The sequence below is a fragment of the Euphorbia lathyris genome, chromosome 5 (genome assembly GCF_963576675.1).
Source record: "Euphorbia lathyris chromosome 5, ddEupLath1.1, whole genome shotgun sequence".
NCBI classification, from domain to species: Eukaryota; Viridiplantae; Streptophyta; class Magnoliopsida; order Malpighiales; family Euphorbiaceae; genus Euphorbia; species Euphorbia lathyris.
This window is the reverse complement of record NC_088914.1, coordinates 87,017,194-87,044,907: the sequence shown is the minus strand read 5'-3', so window position 1 is coordinate 87,044,907 and position 27,714 is coordinate 87,017,194. Positions and strand designations below refer to the sequence as shown.

Here is a 27,714-nt window from a genome sequence, read left to right as displayed (position 1 = left end):
TGTACTTCGATGGCATTTCTATTTCCATTACTGTCTCATATTTCGTTACGAGTAATTTAAATATCATTTCTATATAGTATTCGAGTAGTTCCATTACTGTCGGATAATACCGGATATATGTAGATATCTTAAGTGAGATTTCTAAATACATTAAAAAAACTGCAATTTTTATTATTATTATTATTATTATTATTAGGCAAAAAGCATCATTAAACTCTTGATCTTTTATTTTTTGGTTCATTAAGCCATTGATCTTTTATTTGGATACATTAAGCCCCTGATCTTTTGTTTTTGGTCTCATTAAGCCCTTGATGACCAAATTAGTAAGTTGTGAATATGTAGTTCTGTTAAAAAGACGTTATTAACTTTATATGATTTTTAATTATTAAAAAGTATATTTTTTGTAGTTTGAATCAAGGTTTTTATAATTTTCTTATAGCCACATTACACATCCAAAACTGTTTTCAAACAGTGAAAAGTTACAAATTTCGAATGCAAGTGCAATTAATAACAACCTGTCAACCGAATTTTATTTTCAAGGTAATTTTGGTCATGAAGAGCTTAATAAGACTAAAAATAAATGATCAGAGGTCTAATGTATTCAAATATAAGATCAAGGATTTAATGAACCAAAAAATGAAAGATCAGGAGGCTAATTATGCTTTTTGCCTTATTATTATTATTAAGGTTTGGCAGTGAAACACATGCAAATAATTTCTCACGCAAATAATTTCTAAAAGTAATAATTTGCAAAGACTTAAGTGATTGAGAAATGGAAGAAAACTCCAAAAAACAGAAAAGGAATTGAAGTGGTAAAAAAGCATAAAACACAGCTTCAGGAGTTGAAGTCATCAAAAAGCATAAAACACACAGCTTCTTATTGACCGAAGTGTGAGTTAAAATATATATATATTTTAAAGAAACTCCAAGTTTTATTTTTAAATAATTTTGTTGATAACAATCTCAACAATCAATTTAAGTTATCAAACTAATGCAATTTTAACTTTAATGTTTAAAATGATGTAATTTTACGCGTAACATCTAAGATGATGCAATTTTACCAAACCATTCTCGTTCATTAATCTTGTCACCTATGCTTCATATGTGCATCATTTTATCACCCATTAGTAACAAGTCACAAATATATGATTAGACGTGAATAAAATTAGATAAAAATTACAAAAATATGTTGTCTTTTATATGGTTTGGACAAAAAAAAAATTCAAATATTCCGCCGAATTTATAAATATTAACTTCAATTCTAATATTAATAATAGAATCACAAAAAATATGAAGTCTTCTTTTAGACCAATTGATATGCAATTGGCGGAGAATAAAAACTTGCCAATTATTCTTAGCTGCCAATATTAGAAGCAAAATTAGACGTTAGGAATAAAATATAGACCTAAAATTACTGGATTCTTGAATGCAGACAAGCAAACAATACTTTTAAAGAAAGGTCTTATCTAAATTTAGCCTTTGTTTGGGAATTTAGAGATTAATGTGGTGAAAGTTAAAGGAGGTAATAGAATGGAAAGTGAAGCGATGGAAATGAAAGTTAAAAGCTAACCATGTTTGAGAGTTTATAGATGAGAAGTAAGGTTAAATTTAATCTGTAGAGATAAAAAAAATCTAATGAACTTTACGTTATTTTCATTAATCCTCAATTTGGAGGTTAGAGTTCGGAAGTTAAAGGAAGTAAAATTTAATTTCCATTAATCTTCCATTATTCTCATTTACCTCCATTGACTCCCTCCCAAACAAGGGCTTAGATACCGATATGAATCCTTTGAATTTAGATTTCAACTAAGTCATGTTTAATATGTTTCAGCAATTAATTAACATTCTACATCACAATAAAATCAACATATATATCACATCGTTAATGGCTCGTTCGTTTTACCTGTTATTTGTTGTTGCTGTTTACTGTTGCTGTTGGAAATGTAGGATCCTCTACTTTTTTTCATGTATAAAAACGCAAACAACAACTCCTAACCAAACAATTAAAACTTTCATTTTCAATATGAAAAGGCAAACAGGAGGTAGAAATTGAGTAAACAAACAACCTATTAAATACAACATGTTAGTAAAAGTTTAACAAGATTTGACTTACCAACTGCTTAAACCATGCACAATCTTCAATTTGCAAGTGAGCAAAACCTGTAGAGATTTTTATTTTCACATTTCCACATTGTACAGTGTGAAAATCAGACTCCAAATTTCAGAATATGCAAATGGGTTCTCAATTGGGTCAGGTGGGAAAACAAACATCAGTAACTGACATTATATGAAAAAGAAACATCAGCAGCAACATCATCTTAACAGAAGCCTTTTAAGTCCTAAACAAGCCATTGGGTTATAAATATCTTTGAATGCATACATTATTCATCACACACATCTCTAAATGTCTTTCTTTTTACACAAACCACTTTACTTTCTTCTTTCCTTTCATTTCCTTTTTCTTGCTTCTTCTTTACTTGTTAATGAGGAGGCTGAAGCTCTTTTGAGATGGAAAGCTACTCTTCAATTTCATAATCAAACCAATTCTCCCTTATCTTCATGGTCTCTATCTACTCCTCCTTGCAACTGGTCTGGCATTTCCTGCCATCATAACGCTGCAACTGTTACCAATATCAGCCTTTCTGGTTACGGTTTGAAAGGTACGCTTCATACTCTCCGCTTCTTGTCTTTTCCATATCTTAAGGAGCTCAACCTTAGCAACAACTCTTTCCATGGCAACATTCCTTCACAACTTGGTAATCTTTCTAAACTCCAACTCCTTGACTTGTCTCTCAATGATATCTCTGGTTTCATTCCACAGGAAGTTGGAATGTTGGGATCCATCATAAAACTTGATTTGTCAGATAATGAACTCACCGGTCCAATTCCAAGTTCTGTAGGAAACTTGACAAACTTGTCCACTCTAAATCTTTTTTCCAATCAACTCTCTGGTCCCATTCCAAGTTCTATAGGAAACTTGACAAATTTGTCATTTCTTCATCTTCAATCGAATCAACTCTTTGGTTCCATACCTAGAGAAGTTGGAATGTTGAGAGCTCTTACGTTTCTTGATTTGTCAGGTAATAAACTAAATGGTTCAATACCAGGTTCTATAGGAAACTTGACAAACATGTCCTTTCTTTTTCTTTTCAAGAATGAACTTTCTGGTCCCATACCTCACGAGATTAGGATGTTGAGATCTATCACAAATCTTGATTTGTCACGTAATGAGCTTAGTGGTAGGATCCCAAGTTGGATAGGAAACTTGACAAACTTATCCTATCTTTATCTTTATTCCAATAAACTCTCAGGTTTCATACCTCATGAGATTGGAATGTTGAGATTTCTTATAGATCTTCAATTGTCATCCAATAAGCTTGTTGGAACAATTCCAAGTTCTATTGGAAACTTGACAAATGTATCCCATCTTTTTCTTGCCGACAATCAACTTTCTGGTCCCATATCTCACGAGATTAGGATGTTGAGATCTATCACAAATCTTGATTTGTCAAGTAATAAGCTCAGTGGTAGGATCCCAAATTGGATAGGAAACTTGACAAACTTATCCCTTCTTTATCTTTATTCCAATAAACTCTAGGTGTCATACCTCATGAGATTGGAATGTTGAGATTTCTTATAGATCTTCAATTGTCATCCAATAATCTTGTTGGAACAATTCCAAGTTCTATTGGAAACTTGACAAGCTTGTCCAGTTTTTATCTCTTTGAGAACCAACTCCATGGTCGTATACCTCAAGAAATTGGAATGTTGACATCTCTCAGCACAATTTACTTTTCATCAAATAATCTTACTGGTAGAATCCCAAGTTCTATCGGAAACTTGACAAACTTATCCCTTTTTATTCTCCATGTTAACCAACTCCATGGTCCTATACCTCAAGAAATTGGAATGTTGACATCTCTCAGTATCATTTCCTTTTCATCAAATAATCTCACTGGTAGAATCCCAAGTTCTATCGGAAACTTGACAAACTTATCCCTTTTATATCTCCACGTTAACCAACTCCATGGTCCTATACCTCAAGAAATTGGAATGTTGACATCTATTAGACAAATTCATTTGCGTGATAATAATCTCAACGGAGTTCTTCCCTGGGAGATTAGAAATTTAACTCAATTATCAAGTTTCCAAATATACAACAATAGATTGACTGGGCAGTTAATAGACGGCTTATGTCTTAGCGGAAACTTCAATACTTGACAGCAGATAATAATTATATGATCGGACCTATCCCAAAAAGCTTGAAAAATTGTAGTAGTTTACTCAGACTTCGTCTAGAGGATAACCAATTCACCGGAAATATATCTGAAAATTTTGGTATATGGCCTGAATTGAACTTTCTCGATTTGAGTAGGAACAAATTTTATGGAGAGCTTTCATTGAAATGGGAAAATTTTCTCAACTTATCAACCTTAAAAATTTCAAATAATAATATCACTGGCACAATACCATCTGAAATTGGAAAGGCGCCTCGATTACAATGGATAGAGCTCACATCAAATCAGCTTGAAGGGACCATCCCAAAGGAATTGGGAATGCTAATAAAGTTGAACAAAGTTTTTCTTGACGGTAACAACCTTTCAGGTGTCATTCCTAATGAAATAGGAATGCTATCCAATCTTGAACAGCTTACTTTGGCAGCTAATCATCTCAGCGGAGCAATGCCAAAGCAACTTGGAGGGTGCTCCAGACTATTGTTTTTGAATCTTAGTATGAACAATTTCACTGAGATCATTCCATCAGAATTGAGCAAATTAAGCTCTCTGCAAAGCATTGACCTCAGTCAAAATCAGTTGGCAGATAATATTCCACAAGAATTTGGGGATCTGAGAAGAATAGAGGTGTTGAACCTCTCCCACAATTTGTTGTCAGGTCCAATTCCAAAAACTTTTGATAATTTGTTAAGCTTGACAAAAGTTGACATATCATGGAATGAATTGGAAGGCCAAATTCCGGACATTAAAGCTTTTCGTGAGGCTCCACTTGCAGCACTTAGAAACAACAGCGACTTATGTGGCAACAATACCAAACTGAAGTTGTGCGCTACTCAAAGATTGGAAAAAAAGGATGAAAGGTTAATTGCTCTTGCTCTTTCCGGTGGTCTATTGATATTGTTTTTTTTGGTTGTGGGTTGGTTCCTTCTCTATCGAAGAATTAGAAGCAAGAAGGCTAAGTCAGGGGAAGCACACGGTGAAGTAAACCATAACATTTTGGGGCAAGATCAAGATTTGAAATATGAAAACATAGTTGAGGTGACAGAAGGGTTCAACTCGAGATATTGGATTGGGGAAGGAGGCTATGGAATTGTCTACAAAGCTGCGGTATCACCAAATCGTGTAGTTGCTGTGAAGAAGCTTCGCCAGTCCCAAAATCATTCCAAAGCATTTGCAAGTGAGATTGATGCATTGACAAACATACGTCATCGAAATATTGTTAAATTGTACGGGTTTTGTTCACATCCCAATCACTCTTTTTTGATCTATGACTTTATTGAAAGAGGAAGTTTGAGAAAGATGTTGAGTGATACACAAGAAGCTATGGAGTTGGATTGGATTAAAAGGCTCAATATTGTTGAAGGAATTTCTAATGCCCTATCATATATGCACCATGATTGCGCTCCTCCAATTATTCATCGAGACATTACAAGCAACAATGTCTTATTGGATTCAGAATTTGAAGCTCATGTTTCTGATTTTGGAACAGCTAGACTGTTAATGCCAGAATCCTCAAACTGGACATCATTTGCCGGTACATTTGGATATACTGCTCCAGGTACATTCCTTAATTTCATTGGTTTATATATTATTATTGTTAATGCTTGATTTCATTCTTTGATATGGATTTCATTTTAATTATATTTCGCAGAGCTAGCCTATACAATGAATGTCAACGAAAAATGTGATGTTTATAGTTTTGGTGTGGTGGCGCTGGAAATAATAATCGGAAGACATCCAGGAGATCTCATCTCGTCTTTTTCACCGTCATATATATCTTCATCCTCATCCACAACACCAATTTTTCAACAGACATTGTTGAAGGATGTGATTGACCAACGCCTTTCTTGCCCTCGTGGTAAAACTGCTGAAGGAGTGACGAAAGTTGTTCAAATTGCATTTGCATGTCTGAGTTCTGATCCTCAATTCCGGCCAACTATGCGACAAGTTTCTCCGCAGTTGCTAGTAGCTAAGTGGCTCCCTTTGACAAAGCCATTTTCTGAAATAAAATTGAGAGACATTTTGGTTGATGGAAGTCTCATCGGCTAAGCGTAGTGTTATATTTATTTGATCGCTTGGTTCACTTTTATGTTTCCTTGTAATAGCTTAGTATTTTAGCTTAATGTGTGATTATCTTCAATGTCTGATTATGGAACAACTCGAATTAAAATCTCTCTTTTTTTTATATATATCCTCACGATTTAGAAATTTATCATTCTTTTGGTTCTAGTTTGAGAAAACACATGTAGTTGAAGATTTCAAGATCTCTTTAGTAGTAAATAAAGCTAAGCTGAATCATAAAAAAAGAAACACACAAATAAAGCTCTATGTTACACACACTTCTCTTTAGTAGTATTTCCCTGTTTCGTGTCCGTATCAGTTTTTGTTTGAAGGGTATTTTATGAAGGTTATGTTTTCGATATAGCCTTTCTCATGTCTGTTTCCCATAGCCTAAGTTTAATCTAAAAAATTCAGCTAATAGGCTCCAAATGAAGTGCTACAATGATAACAATGGATTTATATATCATATTATTCATGCTAGTAAAAACTTAGTAGCATCTGTAAATAAACCTGAATTTGTCATGAAGTCATCTTTAGTGAATGGCTCATATGTCTTGATGTTTAAATCCTACCGTTCCAATCCAAGCAACTGCTACCTTTGTGGGAAACAAAATATACCATGTTATAAATTTTTCACAAGTATTTCCAGCCACTTCAACCTTTTTAATTTCACAAATCTGGCAGGTTCATGAGATTTATTGCATTTCTTAAGGGTAAATAATTTATTACTCCCCACTTTTTTACATAACAAACTGTTTAGTCCCCCTATTTTGGAAAACACATTATAAGTCCCTATCTTTTGTCAATATAACCCTTGGTCTTTTTTTCTATTTTTCTAAATTTTTAACTGGACATATCTTAGCTTTCAAGATTGCAATAGTACAATACAAAACGGGTTACTCATTTATTTTTTGTCTGTATGTTTATGCCAAATATGCGGTTAAAAATCTAAAAAAAAATAGACACAAGGACAGAAAGGTTAATAGTGACAAAGGATATGGACCTTATAATGTGTTTTTCAAAATAGATGGACTAAACAGTGTGTTAGGTAAAAAAATGAGGGACTAATAAATTATTTACCATATTCTTAATGGTAGAAAAGCCACTTATTGCAGCATATTCAAGACCAGTCAAAAATTAATTTTAAAAACACAATCAAAACCTAATTGCTCCTAGATTGGTCTTTTGAAAGCATAACTAGAGATTGAACACTCAAAACTCAATAAGAAAGTTAGGATTGGAAAGAATGCTTTCTGCTGAAATACAAATGCCAATACTAATAAAGAGGACAAAAGCAATTTGTAGCAGAATATGGCTGTTCAAGCAATTTGCAGCATTCCTTCACTAGGGAAATTCTTTAAAATTGCTAAATTACTAGTGATTTTTCTTTAAAATTGCTAAAGTACTAGTGATTTTTCTTATCATTTTTCTTTGAAATTGCTAAAGTACTAGTGATTTTTATAGTAACTATTTTATCTAACTTGATAAAAAAAATTGAACTATATACCGAAAATGAAACAGAGTCAAGCCCTCTAATGTTGAAGTTTCTAGTTTTAATTAATTTTTCATATTTGTTCTATTTAGTGTATGGTAATGTAAGCACAAAAATGAACCAAATGAAATGAACAGTAAAGAAATTCAATTCAGCAATCTTCCAAATCCACTAAATCCAAATATGCACAGAGCCAAATCGTTCACAAGAAAAAATGAAATTCAGAACAGAAAACAGAAAAAGAAACGAGCAATTTAGGTTTTGTAAGATGAGAGTTAAATATCAGGTTAAGAGCATCTCCAATGAAGTATAATGAACCACTCATTGTATTCCTTTAGTAAACTCTCTCCTATTGGAGTGAGTTTAATATATTGAACTTTTATTAACCGCTCAATGTTTATTGAGCTTTTGATTATTTATATATATATATATATATATATATATATATATATATATTTAAACTAATTTGATTGGTTTAATTAATTGGTGGATTCATTATTATTGGTTTAATTAATTGGTGGATCAATTATGATTGAGTGGTTACAGAGTTTAACGATTGGAGTTAGATAGTTTAATATTATGTTTATTAAATTGATGATGTGACTTGTATATTAAGTGGTTGTGAGTATAAACCATTGGAGATGTTCTAACCTTGTTTGGAGTTGTTTTTTTAGAGTAAATGAAGGTTAATGGAAGTTAAATGTTTACTTCTTCTAACGTCCAAGCTCTAACCTCCAAATTAGAGGTTAATGGAATTAACGAAAAGTTTTTTAAATTTTTTTTTTGTCTCTGCAGAGTAAATTTAACTTTCCTTCCCCTCCATTTTTAAACTCTCAAACAAAGTTAAACATTTAACCTCATTTACATTCTATAAACTCTCAAACAAGATTAATTTTTAACTTTCCTTTCCATCGCTTCCCTCCCCTTTCCATTATCTCCTTTAACTCTCACCTCCATTAACCGGGTAAATTATATACGTGGTGTACAACCTTTACCTATAGTCACACTTTGAAGTACAACCAAAATTTCGTCACACTAAACTGTACAACCTTTTAGTGACCTCCCACTAAAATGTACAACAGGTAATTTTAACCGGTCAACGCCTGGTCAACGCGCCACCTCTTCACTTTTAACCTCCTAACAAATAAAAGTGGATCTCACCTAGTGCTAAATGACTAATTTACCGTTAATTATATCTTTTTTTTTATTTTATATTAATTCTTTTCTCTCTCCTCCCTATCTCACTCTTCCGCCCCGGCTCTTCCACTGCTCCTCCTTCTTCTTCTCTACTTTGTTGAATCCAGAAGCTATTAACGTGTCAGAGCCACCTTTGCCTAAAAAAGTAACTAACTTGGTTGATTTGGAGGAAGAATTTACAGTATCAGCAGGAGAAGAAGATGCAGTGATGGGTAGAGTGATGGGTAGAGGTGTAGGTCTTAATTGATTGATTCTAAGTTTAGAAAATGAGAAATTAGAAAGTGGGTTTGGTAGAAAGAAAGGCGAAAAAGAAGAGGAAAGTAGATGAGAAGACATTAGGAAAGTGTTTAACATGAATTCAAATGATTTTGAGTTTCTCTTGCAAAAGAGAAATGGATGAGAGAAATGGATGAATTTTTCAGGTACTGGATTGGATTGGGCAGTGTTTTTGGAATGGAAGTTAATATTTTAAAGTCAAACAACCGTATTAACTCCATCCATATCTCCACTTGATTACTCATTTCACATTTTCAAGGACCCAAGATCAGATTAAAATTTCAAAATATTCAATAAAGATACAAGATCTAGATCTATAAAGTGGATCAAAATTCTCATCGTGTTTGAATTCTTCAATTCCTATCTGATTTCAACTTATTGATCTCAGCTAATATCAGAATCGGAGAGGTTGGAATCATGGCGGATTACAGGTATGAGAGGAGGTATAGAGAAGGTGGAGAGGGAAAGGAAAAGAGTACGAGGGATGAGTTAAAGGAAGGGGATGAGGATATTTTAGTAATTTCATGTATAAATTTTTGACTTTTAAAGTGGTCAAATTGATGAGGTGTCATGGTTGACCAACGTTGACCGGTCATAAAAATCGGTTGTACACTTTAGTGGGAGGTCACGTGAAGTCTGTACGGTTTAGTGTGATAAAATTTTGGTTGTACACCAAATTATGATTATGGGTAAAGGTTGTACACCACGTATGTAATTTACCCCATTAACCTCTAAACTCCCAAACAAAGGCTTACCCTTTGGAGGTTTGGAGGATAATGAGGTGAGAGTTAAATGAGATAATGAAAATATCTCTGTTTTATAATGATATCTGAAATTATGTTGGGTTAAAATTACTCTTAGCTTCCAATATTACGAGTAAAATTGCATTATTTTAGACCTTAATGGTAAAATTACTCCTTGATGCAAAGGTTAGAGGTATTTTTGCATATGTTTTTTTTTCTTTGGCTTAATACATCATTTGTCCCCTGAATCTATCCAAAAAGTTTGATTCGCCCTGAACTTTTAAAGTATCCTTATAGCACCTTCAACTTGCATAAAATATTCAGTTAGCCCCCTGACCTTATAAGTGCGAAAGATGTGTTGCACGCGTTTTAGAATGTTATTACATAATTCACAGAATAGATTAAAAATGAAGTTCTTCTTTGCTCAACTATAAAACTTGTATTCTCTAATGATAGACCCGCATACCCCGACCTTGGTAATTTTACTTTTTTTGCAAGACACGTGCAATACATAATCTATATTTTACTTACTTTTTTACAACCGAAAGATCAATTGATTACATTTTATGCAAATTCATGAGTCTAACTGAACATTTTATGCCAGTTATGGGGCTATCGGAACACTTTGAAAGTGTAAGGGGTCAATCAATCTTTTTAGACAAATTTAGGATACCATTACTAAGCCTTCGTTTGTTTTATGCAAATTTTCAGCACAAGTCGTCTAAGTCAATATTAAAGAAGTGGACCATAAAATAGGCTGTCACTAGGGATGCAAACCGGCCGTGACGGGGAATGTATTTTCCGTCCCCGACTATCGGGGATTTCCCATCCCCGTCCCCATGAGTTAGACGGGAACAGATTTGTTCTCCATCCATGTCCCGTGGGGATCCCCCTTCCCGTTTAAAAACACTTATTCCCAATTTCACATCCTCCTCCCCAAGGGACAAGTTAGGAAAAATATTCATTTAGTCCTCGACTAATATTTTATTTATCTCATTTAATTTTTTTATTTAAAAACAAGTATTTAATTTAAGTTAAATGTTATAAATTATAATATTTAGGCCTAAGCTCCTCCAGCCCCCTTAACTTGTCCAAATTGGTCATTTTACCCCTTCAATTCATCGAATGTTCTATTTACCCATTAACTCCATAAAAATGGTATTTCTCACCCCATTAACTTGTCCAAATTGGTCATTTTACCCATCACCAACTCATCGAATGTCCTATTTACCCCATTAACTCCATAAACGTGGTATTTCTCACATCCGATGATCCTATTTACCCCATTAACTTCATAAAAGTTGTATTTTTGTATCCCTTTATAATGCAAAATTAATAGGACTTATTCAAATGAGTTTGAAAATATATTTTTTTAGTATCAACTTTTTATTTTGTTTTAATTTGATAATTATATTGATCCTTCATGTGTTTATTACAATAATTAGATACAAAATTTAACTAGCAAAAAAAGTTGAAAAGAGAAAGAATGAATAAAAGATACAAATAACAAAATATTAATATAAACAAGTTAAAGACATTATATGTAGGAATAAGGTACCAAAATAGGCTTATGGTTTTTGTGGAAGTATCAATTTAAGTTCCACGTACAAAATAACACCAATATAGTTTTAACGTTTAAAAAATGGTATCAATTTAGGTCTCGATAACAGATTGTAAGGGGGTGAGAAATATCACTTTTATAGAGTTAATGGGGTAAATAGGACATTCTATGAGTTGGAGGGGTAAATAGACAAGTTGAGGGGTGAGAAATACCACTTTTATGGAGTTAAGGGAATAAATAGGACATTCAATGAGTTGGACGGGTAAAATGACTAATTTGGACAAGTTAGGGGGTTGGGGAAGCATTAGGCCTAATATTTAAAGTATAATTTTAATTATAATGGAGAATAATTGAGGATACGTCGAGGACTCCCCATCGAGAATTAATGGGGTAGGGTCGGGGCAGAGATATCATTCCCCATCCCTGTCACGGGGGATAAAATTATCCACATCCCTATCTTATGAGAATTTTTATCGGTGATTCTCCATCCCCGTCCTCGTTAGAACGGATCACCGACAAATCCCCGCCCACTTGCATCCCATCACGAACTTAGATTTGATGATACAATTGACTATAAATATATATTTCTCTCCTCACAAACAACTGTCTTCTTTACTAGTGGACCAACATCAGCAGACCTTGAAAAGCAACTCAATTTCTAACCCATTCATCACTCGTCTCTTCCTCAGTTGACGAATTAATAACCATGTCTTTCTTCTTCTCTATTTTTTAAAACAAATTTTCTTTATTAATTAGAAAGACAATTTTGAGCAGAAGTCGTGTTGTGCGGAATTAATGAAAGATAAAATAATAAACAATCGAAAAACACAGATTTACGTGGTTCACCAACGTTGTGTTGGCTAGTCCACGGGCAGAAGGAGAATAGTATTATTAGGAGGCGAAAATCAGATTACAATGATTAGGTTACATAATGGGGTATTTATAATATCCAATCTAACCTAATCCCACTAGGAACCCATGATCTCAATCCCAATCCAACTAAGAACATCCCAATCCAACTAGGAACCCATGATCCTAATCCAACTAGGAATCCGAAACCCAATCCTACTCCGAATAGGAAACGGGATATACTGATTCAAGGCATTACGACAAATCTCCACCTTGACTTGAATCCTTCTGAAAACATAACAAATGCACCCATGACAGTGCCAGATGAACAGACTTCTCTCTCTGCCTCAGAGTCGCCCCCACCGGGCAACTAATCATCTCTGACGTTTAGCAAGTCCAAACAGTGCTGAAACTTGCTCTGTGGAACAGGCTTGATAAACATGTCAGCCGGATTGTCTGCAGTGCCTACCTTCTTCACCTTGACCCTCTTTTCACTTCTCAGAAAATGATACCTCACATCTATATGCTTGGTCCTCTCATGATGAACTTGATCTTTAGCTAAACAGATTGCACTCAAGCTGTCACAATACACTGTAGCTTGATGATGATGTAGACCAAGATCACTAACCAGTCCTTTAAGCCAAATCCCCTCCTTAGCAGCTTCAGTCGGTGCCATATACTCTGCTTCCGTAGTAGACAAAGTCACTGTAGGCTGCAAAGTAGCTTTCCAACTGACAACTGAACCGCCAAGAGTGAAAACATAACCATTCATAGATCTTCTACTGTCAACATCTCCAGCATAATCAGAGTCTGAAAAACCTGTCACCAAACACTCTGTATCACCTCCATAAATGAGACCAACGTCAATGTACCTTTTAGGTACCGAAAGATCCTCTTCACAGCTTGCCAATGCTCCTTGCCAGGTTCACCCATAAATCTGCTAACAACACTAACAGACTGTGCAAGATCAGGTCTAGTGCAGACCATTGCATACATCAAGCTTCCTACTGCACTGGCATAGGGAACTCGAGACATGTACTCCTTCTCTTCAGCAGACTTAGGTGCAAAAGCAATAGACAGATGTGCACTTGCAGCACTAGGAGTATTTATGGGCTTTGCGGTAGACATGCCAAATCTTGACAAGATCTTCTGAATATAGCCCTTCTGTGACAGAAAAAGTTTCCTTTTGCTTCTGTCCCTGTAAATTTCTATTCCTAGAATTTTCTAAGCTGCACCCAAATCCTTCATCTCGAACTCTGCGTTGAGAAGACCCTTCAACTTCTGAATGTCGTGCTTCTTCCTTGCAGCTATCAACATGTCATCTACATACAACACCAGATAGATAAAAGACTCATCTTCCAATTTATTGTAATAGACACAACAATCATATGGGCTCCTGGTGTAGCCCAGCTGCATCATGTAGCTGTCAAACCTCTTATACCACTGCCTAGGAGACTGCTTAAGTCCATACAAGGACTTCTTCAACTTGAAAACATAATTCTCCTTCCCAGGAATCTGGAAACCATCTGGTTGGGTCATGTAGATCTCTTCCTCCAAATCTCCATTTCAGAAAAGCTGTCTTTACATCAAGTTGCTCAAGCTCCAAATCCTGATGTGCAACTATAGCTAGCAACACTCTAATAGAGGTGTGTCTGACTACTGGTGAGAATATCTCATTATAATCCACTCACTCTCTTTGATTGAAACCTCTAGCAACAACTCTAGCCTTATACTTGACTCCCTCTGCAGGTGATATCCCTTCCTTCATCTTGAGAACCCACTTGCAAGTAATAATCTTTCTCCCTGGAGGTGGTATGACTAAATCTCATGTTTGATTCTTATGAAGGGATTCCATCTCATCTCCCATAGCAGCAAGCCATTTCTCAGAATCGGTGCCTGAAACAGCTTCTTGGTAAGTTGATGGTTCACGAGTGTCCACCTCTTCAGCAACCTGTAGTGCATAGCCCACCATGTCCTCATACCTCTTAGGTGGCCCAACTCTAACCCTCCTTGGTCGATCTTGAGCTAAGCTACGATGTGTAGCTTCTGATGGTTGAGAAATTGATGGTGTAGGCTCTAGTAGCTCTATTTCTGCTTCTAACTCTTGTTCCTTCAAGCCACTCTCACTCTGTATGACCTGAAACTCCACATGTTTATCAATGCTATCAGTTTCTGTTGCAGTTGTAGGCTTCACAATGGGTCTAAGCACAGATTTTTCGTCAAAGACTACATTTCTGCTCAAAATGACCCTTTTCTCTGATGGAGACCAGATCTTGAAGCCTTTAACTCCATCTCCATAGCCTACAAAGACTCCCTTCTTGGCTCTTGGCTCTAGGTTACCCTCATTAATATGATAGTAAACTGTGCACCCAAAAGCTTTCAAATTTGAGTAATCAGCAACCTTTCCTGACCACATTTCTGTAGGCGTCTTGAGTTGTATGCCGGTGTGTGGTCCGCGGTTAACCAAATAACATGCTGTGTTCACCGTTTCAGCCCAGAATCTTCTTTCTAACCCAGCGTTAGAGAGCATGCACCTCACCCTCTCCAGTAATGTCTGGTTCATTCGTTCAGCTACACCATTCTGTCGCGGTGTATTCCTGACTGTGTGATGCCGAGCAATCCCTTCATCCTTACAGAACTGATCAAACTCAGACGAATAGAATTCCAGACCATTATCAGTTCGCAGCCTCTTTATCTTCTTTCCTGTTTGGTTTTCCACCAATGCTTTCCACTGCTTGAAATTCTTGAAAGCTTCACTTTTATGCTTCATCATGATGACCCAAGTCATCCTTGAATAATCATCAATCAGAGACATAAAATATATGTGACCTCCCAAAGACTCAACTCGAGATGGAACCCAACAATCAGAGTGGATGTAATCAAGTGTGTCTTTTGTTATGTGAATAGCTTTGGGAAACTTGCTGCGATGTAGTTTCCCAAAGACACAGTGTTCACAAAGCTCCAGACTCTTGACCTTATGACCATCAAGAAGATCATCATTTGATAGAATCTGCATCCCTCTTTCGCCCATATGACCAAGTCTCATATGTCATATCTTTGTCATATCCTTCTGGTCAATCTCTGACGATGCAGTATTAGTTGAACCTGTAACAGTGGAACCTTGCAAGAAATACAAAGTATCATGCTTCACACCTTTCAGAATCACATCAGAACCTTTATAGACATGTAGAACTCCATCTTTTCCTGACCAGCTGAGACCCCTACTGTCTAACAGACTCAGAGATATCAGATTCTTCATCATCAATGGAACATGTCTGACTTCGTTCAACGTGCAGAACTTACCATCATGTGTCCTCAACTTGATCGAGCCTATTCCAACTGCTTTGCAGACATGACTATTAGCCATTGAAATGCTACCTCCATCTACCTGCTTATAAGTTGAAAACCACTCTCCTTAGACAAATATGGTAAGATGCTCCAGAATCAAGAACCCACACATCAGAGTGATGAGTGTGTCCATCAGCAACTAGAGCAATATCATTTTCAGAGCTGCTGTCGCCATCTGCTACAGAAGCAGAACCTGGTTGATTTTCTGATTTCTTCTTCTTCTTTGGACAATCAGTTTTCCAATGTCCTTTCTCCTTACAGTAATTACAAGTGTCGTCTGGCTTGGGACCCTTTGAGAACGGCTTCTTAGACTTCTTCTTTCCACCGTTTCCCTTTCCCTTACTGCCGCTGGCAACCAGTCCAGAGGCCTGATTATCTGCACCTGTATTGCTCGCCTTATGGCGCAACTCCCTGCTATGAAGAGATGACCTAACTTCTTCTAGAGTCACAGAGTCTTTACCAACAATAAATGATTGAAAAAAATTCTCATATGAAAGCGGTAAAGACACCAACAGAATCAAAGCAGCATCTTCATCTTCAATTTTCACATCAATATTACATAATTCTAGTAATAAAGTGTTTAATTGATTTAAATGATCCCTGAGTTGCGTACCTTCCTGCATTCGCAGGCCAAACAGACGTTTCAGAAGAAGTTTGTTCGTTAGAGATTTCGTCATGTATAAGCTCTCTAACTTCATCCACAGACCGACAGCAGTCTCTTCGTCTGAGACCTCAGTGATGACGTCATCTGCGAGGCACAACATAATTGTTGAATGTGCCTTTTCTTCCAGAATCGTCATCTCAGCAGTGACTTCTCCCGTTGCCTTCTTCAACGGTGTCCACGAACCTTGTTGTTTTAACAAAGCCCGCATCTTGATCTGCCATAGACTGAAACTATTTCTCCCAGTAAACTTTTCGATTTTCACGTTCATCGCAAACATCTTTCTCTCCAGAAAACAAAACCCCGATCGGAAACCGAAAGCTATGATACCAGTTTGTTGTACGGAATTAATGAAAGATAAAATAATAAACAATCGAAAAACACAGATTTACGTGGTTCACCAACGTTGTGTTGGCTAGTCCACGGGCAGAAGGAGAATAGTATTATTAGGAGGCGAAAATCAGATTACAATGATTAGGTTACAAAATGGGGTATTTATAATACCCAATCTAACCTAATCCCACTAGGAACCAATGATCCTAATCCCACTAGGAACCCATGATCCCAATCCCAATCCAACTAGGAACTCATTATCCTAATCCAACTAGGAATCCATGATCCTAATCCAACTAGGAATCCGAAACCCAATCCTACTCCGAATAGGAAACGGGATATACTGATTCAAGGAATTACGACAAGTCGTTTAAGTCAATAGTAAATAAATATCTTGTCAAGAACGTTAATTTGACGATCCAATTGTCTATAAATATATACTCCGTATTTTATTACTTTTTTTTTGCAACCGAGCAATCAATTAATTACATTTTACGCAAATTCATAAATCTAACTGAACATGTATGCCAGTTAGGGGGCTATCGGGACACTTTGAAAGTTTAAAAGACCAATCAATCTTTTTAGACAAGTTTAGAGTACCATTATTAAGCCTTAGTTTGTTTTATGCAAATTTTCTACACAAGTCGTCTAAGTCAATATTAAAGAAGTGGACCATAAAATAGGTTGTAAATAGGGATGCAAACCGGACGGGGGGGAGCGGGGAATGCATTTTCCATCCCCGTCCCCGACTAGTCGGAGATTCCTCATCCCCGTCCCCGTGAGTTAGACGGGGACAGATTTGTCCTCCATCCCTGTCCCGCAGGAATCTCCATCCTCGTTTAAAAACACTTTTTCCCTATTTCACATCCTCGTCCCCACTGGAATCACCATTTATATTTAAAAAAATCAGTATATATTTCTTTTCTCTTCTCCTTTCTAATTCTAGGTTTTGTTCGAAAGAAATATCCATTTAATCCTTGACTAATATTTTATTTATCTCATTTAATTTTTTATTTGAAAATAAGTCTATTTAATTTAAGTTAAATGTTATAAATTATAATATTTAAAGTACAACTTTAATTATAATGGAGAATAATTGGGGATCCGTCGAGAATTCCCCATCGGGGATTAACGTGGCGGGGTCGGGGATACTCACGGGACGGGGATACCATTCCCCATCCCCGTCCCATCCCTGTCATCATTCCTATCCTATGAGAATTTTTATCGGTGATTCTGCACCCCGTCGGAACGGATCACCGACGTGGACACTTGCATCCCTAGATATCACGAACTTAGATTTGATTATCCAATTGACTATAAATATATATTTCTCTCCTCACAAACAACTTTCTTCTTTACTTGTTAATAGGGAGACGTTAGTGGACCAACATCAGCAATAATACATCAGCAGACCATAAAGTACCTTCAAAAGTAACTCAATTTCTAACCCATTCATCACTCATCTCTTCCTCAATCGACGAATTAATAGCCATGTCTTTCTTCTTCTTTATTTTTTCATTGTATTTTCTTAATCTATTAATAAAATGTGGGCCCAGTGGTTTAATACGCTGGAGTAAAACATGAGAATAGAATACTTATCTTTTGGGGAGTTTGGTATTCTATTGGAATAGGGATAAAGATAAAAGTTGGGATATGGATAGAGATAAAAATATGATAGTCGAAAATTATTATTCAATGTTTGGTATGTGAGATAGGAATAAGGATAAAATAATATATTTTACTATTTTAACCTTATTTGAACTACATAACATTAAATTGATAGATAAGATTTCATCCTATTAAAATCGCAGGAGCTTATCCCACCTCCTTATACACCCCCCTCTTGGATATAGGATTTGAGAGATAAGAGGTTTATCCCCCGTCTGTCTCATTCTTCTATCTCTCAAACAAACACAAGATAACTTGTCTCGTGTTTTTATCCCTATCTCACCTCCTAAATCCCTTCTAACAAACACCCCGTAAATAATATGTAAAATTAATCTATCATTTTTAAAGTTAGAAATAAAATTACTTTTGGTTCTAATATTATGTTATTATGTTACAGGGCTTCAACCTGCATTGTTAACATCACAACGAATATATCACGCCTTCCTGAATTTTATCAGAAAAATCGATTGGTCCCTGAATTTTAAGAGTGTCTCATTATTCTGTGAATTTATTTATAATGCCCTATTGACTCTATAAATTTGTTTAAATTGACTAATTGGTCCTCTGAAGTGGTTAAAATAATCTAATTTGTCCAAACTTCTCATTATTCTCCACATGGAGTTAGAGCTAAGTAAGTTGGAGAGCTAATGTGATACATTTGAAATTCAGAAAAATAATTAGTTTTTTTCTAACACATCAATTAAGTCATCAAGTTGGCAAAACTTAATCTAAATTTGACAAACATTTAAGCATTAAAACTGATTGTTTTTGCACTAATTTATCAAATTTTGTAAATTTAAGGATTGGATTGATACACAAACTTCAATTTGACTAAACTGACCATGCCTGCCATTTGCAGGGTCATTTTCAGCTTTAATTCCTAATTTTTTTAAAGGAATTTTTATACAAATTTTCGTTATTAATTAGAAAGACAATTTTGAGCAGGAGTCGTTTAAGTCAATAGTAAATATCTTGTCAAGAACGTAAATTTGACGATCCAGTTGGCTATAAATATATCTTTCTAATTCAATTTATGCATCTCCACTTCTAAACCATACATTCATAGCTATAGCCATGCCGTCTTTCTCTCCTCACAAACAACTTTCTTTTCTACTGTCCTTTATTCTTTTCCTTTTTCTTGCTTCTTCTACTTCTTCTTTACTTGTTAATAATAAGGAGGCTGAAGCTCTTTTGAAGTGGAAAGCTACTCTTCAATTTCATAATAATTCTGTCTTATCTTCATGGTTTCAGTCTACTCCTCTTTGCAACTGGTCTGGCATTTCCTGCAATCATAATGCTGCAACTGTTACCAATATCAGCCTTTCTGATTATGGTTTGAAAGGTACACTTCATAATCTCAGCTTCTCGTCTTTTCCATATCTTAAAGAGCTCAATCTCAGAAACAACTCTTTCTATGGCAACATTCCTTCACAACTTGGTAATCTTTCTAAACTCCAAGTCTTTGATTTGTCTTCCAATCATTTCTCTGGTTTCATTCCCCAGGAAGTTGGAATGTTGAGATCCATCATAAAACTTGATTTGTCAGATAATGAACTCTCAGGTTCCATACCTCATGAGATTGGAATGTTGAAATCCATTACCGAACTTCAATTGGCAAATAATAATTTCACTGGTCTCATTCCAAGTTCTATAGGAAACTTGACAAATTTGTCCACTCTAAATCTTTTTTCCAATCAACTCTCAGGTTCCATACCTCATGAGATTGGATTGTTGACATCCATTAGAGGGCTTCGATTGTCGGATAACAGTTTCATTAGTCTCATTCCAAGTTCTATAGGAAACTTGACGAATTTGTCATATCTTCATCTTCAATTGAATCAAATTTTTGGTTCCATACCTCGAGAAGTTGGAATGTTGAGAGCTCTTATGATTCTTTATTTGTCAGATAATAAACTCACTGGTGCAATACCAAGTTCTATAGGAAACTTGACAAATGTATACCTTCTTTTTCTATCGAACAATCAACTCTCGGGTTCCATACCTCATGAGATTAGGATGTTGAGAGCTATCACAAATCTTGATTTGTCACGTAATGAGATCAGTGGTAGGATCCCAAGTTGGATAGGAAACTTGACAAACTTATCATTTCTTTATCTTTATTCCAATCAACTCTCAGGTTCCATACCTCATGAGATTGGAATTTTGAGATTTGTTACAGATCTTCAGTTGTCATCCAATAATCTTGTTGGAACAATTCCAAGTTCTATCGGAAACTTGACAAACTTATCCCTTTTTCATCTCCACGTTAACCAACTCCATAGCCCTATACCTCAAGAAATTGGAATGTTGAAATCTATTAGAGTAATTTCTTTGCGTGATAATAATCTCAATGGAGTTCTTCCCTGGGAGATTAAAAATTTAACTCAATTATTAAGTTTCCAAATATCCAACAATAGATTGACTGGGCAGTTAACAGATGGCTTATGCCTTAGTGGGAAACTTCAATACTTTTCAGCAAATAATAATTTTTTGAGCAGGCGGATCCCAAAAAGTTTGAGAAACTGCAGTAGTTTACTCAGACTTCGTCTAGAGGATAACCAATTCACCGGAAATATATCTGAAAATTTTGGTATATGGCCCAAATTGAACTACCTCGATTTGAGTCGTAACAAATTTTATGGAGAGCTTTCATGGGAATGGGAAACGTTTCTCAACCTATCAACCTTGAAAATCTCAAATAATAATATTGCTGGCACAATACCATCAGAAATTGGAAAGGCACCTCGATTACAATGGATAGAGCTGACATCAAATCAACTTGAAAGGACTATTCCAAAGGAATTGGGAAATCTAATAGATTTGGTCGCAGTTATTCTTGACTGTAACAACCTTTCAGGCGTAATTCCTAAAGAAATAGGAAGGCTACCTAATGTTCAACACCTTATCTTAGCAGTCAACAATCTCAACGGAGGAATTCCAGAGCAACTTGGAGGGTGCTCGAGACTATTGTTTTTGAATCTTAGCATGAACAATTTAACAGAAAGCATTCCATCAGAATTAAGCAAATTGAGCTCTCTACAACGCATTGACCTCAGTCAAAATCAGTTGGCAGATAATATTCCACAGGAATTTGGGGAGCTGAGAAGAATAGAGGTGTTGAACTTCTCCCACAATTTGTTGTCAGGTCCAATTCCAAAAACTTTTGATAATTTGTTAAGCTTGACAGAAGTGGACATATCATGGAATGAATTGGAAGGTCAAATTCCAGACATTAAAGCTTTTCGTGAGGCTCCACTCACATCACTTAGAAACAACAGAGACTTATGTGGCAACAATACCAAACTGAAGTTATGCACTTCTCAAAGAGAGGACAAAAAGGATGAAAGATTAATTGCTCTTAATCTTTCCGGTGGTCTATTGATATTGTTTTTCTTGGTTGTGGGTTGGTTCCTTCTCTATCGAAGAATTAGAAGCAAGAACGCTAAGTCAAGGGAAGCCAACGGTGAAGTAAACCATAACATGTTGGGGCAAGATCAAGATTTGAAATATGAAAACATTGTTGAGGTGACAGAAGGGTTCGACTCAAGATATTGTATTGGGAAGGAGGCTATGGAATTGTCTACAAAGCTGCGGTATCACCAAATCGTGTAGTTGCTGTGAAGAAGCTTCGCCAGTCCCAAAATCATTCCAAAGCATTTGCAAGTGAGATTGGTGCATTGACAAACATACGTCATCGAAATATTGTTAAATTGTACGGGTTTTGTTCACATCCCAATCACTCATTTTTTATCTATGACTTTATTGAAAGAGGAAGTTTGAGAAAGATGTTGAGTGATACACAAGAAGCTGTGGAGTTGGATTGGATTAAAAGGCTCAATATTGTTGAAGGAATTTCTAATGCCCTATCATATATGCACCATGACTGCACTCCTCCAATTATTCATCGAGACATTACAAGCAACAATGTCTTATTGGATTCAGAATTTGAAGCTCATGTTTCTGATTTTGGAACAGCTAGACTGTTGATGCCAGACTCCTCAAACTGGACATCATTTGCCGGTACATTTGGATATACTGCTCCAGGTACATTCCTTAATTTCATTGGTTTATATATTATTATTGTTAATGCTTGATTTCATTCTTTGATATGGATTTAATTTTAATTATGTTTTTGTAGAGCTAGCCTATACAATGAATGTCAATGAAAAATGTGATGTTTATAGTTTTGGTGTGGTGGCACTCGAAATAATAATGGGAGGGCATCCAGGAGATCTCATCTCGTCTTTTTCACCATCATATATATCTTCATCCTCATCTGCAACACCAATTTTTCAACAGACATTGTTGAAAGATGCGATTGACCAACGCCTTTCTTGCCCTCATGGTAAAACTGCTGAAGGAGTGATGAAAGTTGTTCAAGTTGCACTTGCATGTCTGAGTACAGATCCTAAATTCCGGCCAACTATGAGACAAGTTTCTCCACAGTTGCTAGTAGCTAAATGGCTGCCTTTGACAAAGCCATTTTCTGAAATAATATTGAGAGACATTTTGGTTGATGGACGTCTTATCGGCTAAGCTTAGTATTATATTTATCTAATCCTTTTGTTCACTTTTTGCACACCAAACTCTTTATTTATGTTTCCTTGTAATAGCTTAGTATTTCATCTTAAGGTGTGATTTTCTTAGATGTCTGATTGAACAACTCCAATTAAATCTCTTTTCTTTTTGGATATTGTTCTATAAACTATACATCTTCAAGAGTTCCATAGATGTCTTTGACAACAAAGAGAAACAAATATAACTCAATTATTACACCTATAAATACTAATTTCTCTATATGTACAAGATTATTTCTAAACACAATAAAAGTAATCTAAAACTAAATCATATCCAATTGTCTATAATGTTAATCATAAATTTAAAATTAACAATTAAATTCCATAAGCACATAATAATAAAATCAGAATCTATCTAAAATTATAAATAACAAAAACTGACATTTCTAAATAAAAAAAATAGTCTAATACAAAATTATATACACTTCATAAATTTAGCATGAAATAATCGAAATTAACTTCTAACTCTTTCATGTTAAAATTGGTAATAGTAAATTCTAAATCTAAAAACTATCAAATCCCACGAGTCCTGATTACACCAAAAAAATCTCATATGCATATAATTTCAACAAGTAAAATGTCAAGTATCAACTAGTTTAACACTAAGAACATTGTCGTAATGCCTTGAATCAGTATATCTTGTTTCCTATTCGGAGTAGTATTGGGTTTCAGATTCCTAGTTGGATTAGGATCATGAGTTCCTAGTTGGATTGGGATCATGAGTTCCAAGTGGGATTAGGTTAGATTGAGTATTATAAATACCCCATTATATAACCTAATCATTGCAATCTGATTTTCGCCTCCTAATAATACTATTCTCCTTCTACCCGTGGACTAGCCAACACAACGTTGGTGAACCACGTAAATCTGTGTTTTTCGATTGCTTGTTTATTTATCTTTCATTAATTCCGCACAACAAACTGGTATCAGAGCTTTTGGTTTTCGATCGGGGTTTTTTGTTTCTGGAGAGCAAACTGGTATTAGTCTTTAGGTGAAAATGTAATTTATTAGTCTTTAGGTCTCAACATTCATAGGCTAAGGACTTTGGTTTCTGATAAAAAAAAATAGATAAATTTTTGAACAATCTTATGTAATTTGTAAGCTACAAATCAGTAATTCAGAATCCAATTTTCAGATAAACATTTTTATCATTTGGTTTCAATTCACACTTGCACATTTTTATACTAACATTGAGTTCATCCTCCTTAAGAAACTCATTTGTCTCCCTTAAATTTAGTGTTTGTTCCTCTAGTGATTAGTTGCACAAAAGGCATAAAAGCCAAATGTACCAAACAAAAAAAGGTATTAGTTGCATCACAGACAGAAACATGTGTCTGTCGATTTAAGGCCTGTCACTATGTTACACAAACACTTCTCTTTTGTAGGTTTCTGCATTTCGTGTCCGTGTCAGTTTTTGTTTGAAAGCTATTTTATGGATGTTACGTTTTCGAAATAACATTTCTGTTCCCTTTTCTCATAGCCTAAGTTTAATCTAAAAAATTCATCTAATAGGCTCGAATGAAGTGCTACCTATGGAAACTCTTCATGACATGCGTTTCCCCGTTTCCGGCTGATGTGGGAAACCGAAACTCTCAGAAACTGATACAAAACGTTTCCGGGCACGTTTCAGTAATTACCCAAAATAAGAAAAGCGTCTCAATTTTTAAACGGTTTTCTCTACCTATTTCGATTAAAATTCTGGAAATTCAAACTTTCTATTTTGCAATTCCTATTCAATCTAAGATTGGGAAAATTGAAACTTCCTATCTGAGAGATAATTCCGTCCTTATATCTTCAATTTAAAGAACTTATCCATATTTCTTTTTCATGTAATTTTTGTCTCTTGAATCTCGATTGAACTTGGATTTTCTTCCTCTTATTCTTCAATCTTGGTTTTTTTAATGTATTATTTTATTTTTAATATTTATAAATATGCCCCTGCATTTTTAATATTTACACGTTTCCCCACGTTTCCGTTTCCTATGTTTTTCAGAAATTACATTTCCCAGTATCCGTTTTAGTTTCTCTATCCGTTTTCGTTTCCGTGCTACATAGAGTGCTACAATGATAACAATGGAATTATATATCATATTATTCATGCTAGTAAAAACAAATATACCTGAATCTATCATGAAATCGTCTTTAGTGGATGGCTCATACCATACGTACTTGATGATTAATTCCTACCCTTCCAAGCAGCCGCCACCTTTGAGGGCAACAAAACATACGAAGTTATAAATTTTTCAGAAGTATTTCCAGCCACTTCAACCTTATTTATTTCAGAAATTTTTAATTTCACAAGTTATCAATTTTTTATTTGAGGGCAGGTTCATGATGTTCATTGCATATTCTTAATGATAGAAAAGCCACTTATTGCAGCATATCCAAAACCAATTAAAAATTATTTTGAAAAACACAATCAAAACCTAATTGCTCCTAGATTGGTCTTTTGAAAGCATAACCAGAGACTGAACGCTCAAAACTCAATAAGAAAGTTAGGATTGGAAGGAATGCTATCTGCTGAAATACAGATGCCAATACTAATACAGAGGACAAAAAACGCAATTTGTAGCGGAATATGGCTGTCCAAGCAATTTGCAGCATTCGTGCACTAGGGAAATTCTTAGTTTGTAAGCTTTTTCTTATCATTTTTCTTTAAAAGTGCTAAAGTACTAGCCCATAAAAAGATATAGTTTATCCAGCCCTCTAATGTTGAAGTTTCTAGTTTTCTGAATTTTTCATATTTGTTCAATTTAATGTATGCGTAAGCACAAAAATGAACCAAATGAAATGAACAGTAAAGAAATTCAATTCAGCAATCTTCCAAAACCACTAAATCCAAATATGCACATGAACCTTATTGATGAACAGAGCCAAATCGTTCACACGAAAAAATGATATCGCAAATGAAATTCAGAACTGAAAACAGAAAAAGAAGGAGCAATCTAGGTTTTGTAAGATGAGAGTTAAATCTCAACTTGAACAAAGAGATACCTGCAATTTCGGGGTTCTTAATCTCTGAAAATGTGAGCTGCAACCGCGCTTCAACTCCATTGATCTAATTGTGATTGCAGTTGTGAAATGATACAAATGCAACAGGAAGAGATGTACCCATATCCCTCCCTCTCAATGTGTTTACTACATTTACGAGGCTTTTGCTTTACCGAGGTTGGCAATAATTCGCACTAGCTAGATGAAGATAAATGAGACCCAAAGGTAACATGCCATTAGAGCATGAGTAACTTCAGTACTTTTGGGCCAAAATTAAAATAAAAATAAACTAAAAGTGGCTGAATTAGTAATATGGGGAAGTTAAAGTAAGGGATAATTACTAATCTAGCCCAATGAAGAACCCCACTTTACATATCTAACCCACCTTCCTTTCATTTTACCAAATTAGACAAATAAACCCATTTTGGACAAAACTACCCTTATTTTAGTTTGAAGGTTCATCTCCTACCTCCCGCTCCTTCCACTTCCACTTCCTCACCTGACCTTTCCCATTCAACTTCATTGTGGTTCATCTTCTTCATTTTCAGTTCGTTTCAACTGCATTTTACGTTTTGAACTCATCACTATATATAATCCGGGTTGTTCTTCTCTACATTTTCATTTTCATTTTCTCCTACCTCGACATTTTCATCTCCGGTTTCTTTCTTCCCTGCGAAGCGCGACTGTGATGGCAAGAAAACGGAAGGCGACGGCGACGGCGGCGGCGGCAAGCGAAGAGGAAGGACGGACAAAGCATAAGGTAAGCATGCATCATCTTCTTCCCTGTTACCGCTATTAATGGATTAAATGCGCTCGAATGCGCTCGTATGTTAACTGTATGTAGATATGGTCGCATTTGTTACCTAAATGCGCTCAAATGCGACAAGGTATAATAGGCGAACATAGTGTCGCATTTGTTACCTAAATGCGACACATGCGACGAGCCATTCCATTAAACTGTCGCATTTATTACCTAAATGCGCTCAAATGCGACATTATACACCATGAAACATTGTCGCATTTGAGCGCATTCACAGACGAATGCGACATGATTGTAAGCCTTATACATAGAATATGTCAGTTTTGTTAGAGAATTTAATGTGTGTATGTTTAAAATTGTTACAGCATGATCCCAGTGAATCTAAAAAGAGAAAACATAGTTCCATTTTCAAATATCCCAAGGCGGTTAATTCGGATGCTCAAGTAACAGTCAGGTTTAATATGGATTCTGGGGTCATGATAAAGAAGTATTTGAATGAAAAGGAGCTAAAAATGTATAGGAAAACATGTTTTGGTCAATATTTGGATATGAAAGTTGCTAGTTTCTCTGCTGGAATAGTGCATCATGTCCTATCACGGGAGATTAAACATAAAGAAAGTAAACACAGGGAGATGTGGTTCAGGGTGAGGGGAGTTGATATGCGGTTTGGAGATTGGGAGTTTGGCCTGATAAGTGGTTTAAGTTGCAGCAAGAGGTATAAGTTGGTTGAATTTATACATATCGTATCTCTGTGTCGCATTCTGTAGTGGAATGCGCTTGAATGCGACAAGATTTTGCACTATGGCTTGTCGCATTAGAGCGCATTCATCTCCAATGCGACAAGATTTTGCACTATGGCTTGTCGCATTAGAGCGCATTCATCTCCAATGCGACAAGATGTTGCACTATGGCTTGTCGCATTAGAGCGCATTCATCTCCAATGCGACAAGATGTTGCACTAT

At 35.5% G+C, this 27,714-nt stretch overlaps 1 long non-coding RNA gene and 2 pseudogenes across 2 annotated transcripts; 2 read left to right on the top strand and 1 right to left on the bottom strand.

The window, feature by feature from the left end:
• LOC136231301 (uncharacterized) lies at positions 1–26,199 on the bottom strand. Of its 2 annotated transcripts, XR_010689748.1 has the most exons (6): positions 25,996–26,199; positions 25,121–25,207; positions 6,807–6,892; positions 2,114–2,160; positions 1,904–1,991; positions 1–1,358 (listed from the first exon to the last, which is right to left on the bottom strand). It is a non-coding gene; the product is annotated as an uncharacterized lncRNA (long non-coding RNA). The 2 variants fall into 2 exon arrangements; XR_010689747.1 differs by having other exon boundaries at positions 1–1,991.
• LOC136231300 (probable leucine-rich repeat receptor-like protein kinase At1g35710) lies at positions 2,694–6,886 on the top strand (annotated as a pseudogene).
• On the top strand, positions 19,239–23,079 carry LOC136230192 (MDIS1-interacting receptor like kinase 2-like; annotated as a pseudogene).
• Positions 26,200–27,714: the final 1,515 nt, after the last annotated feature.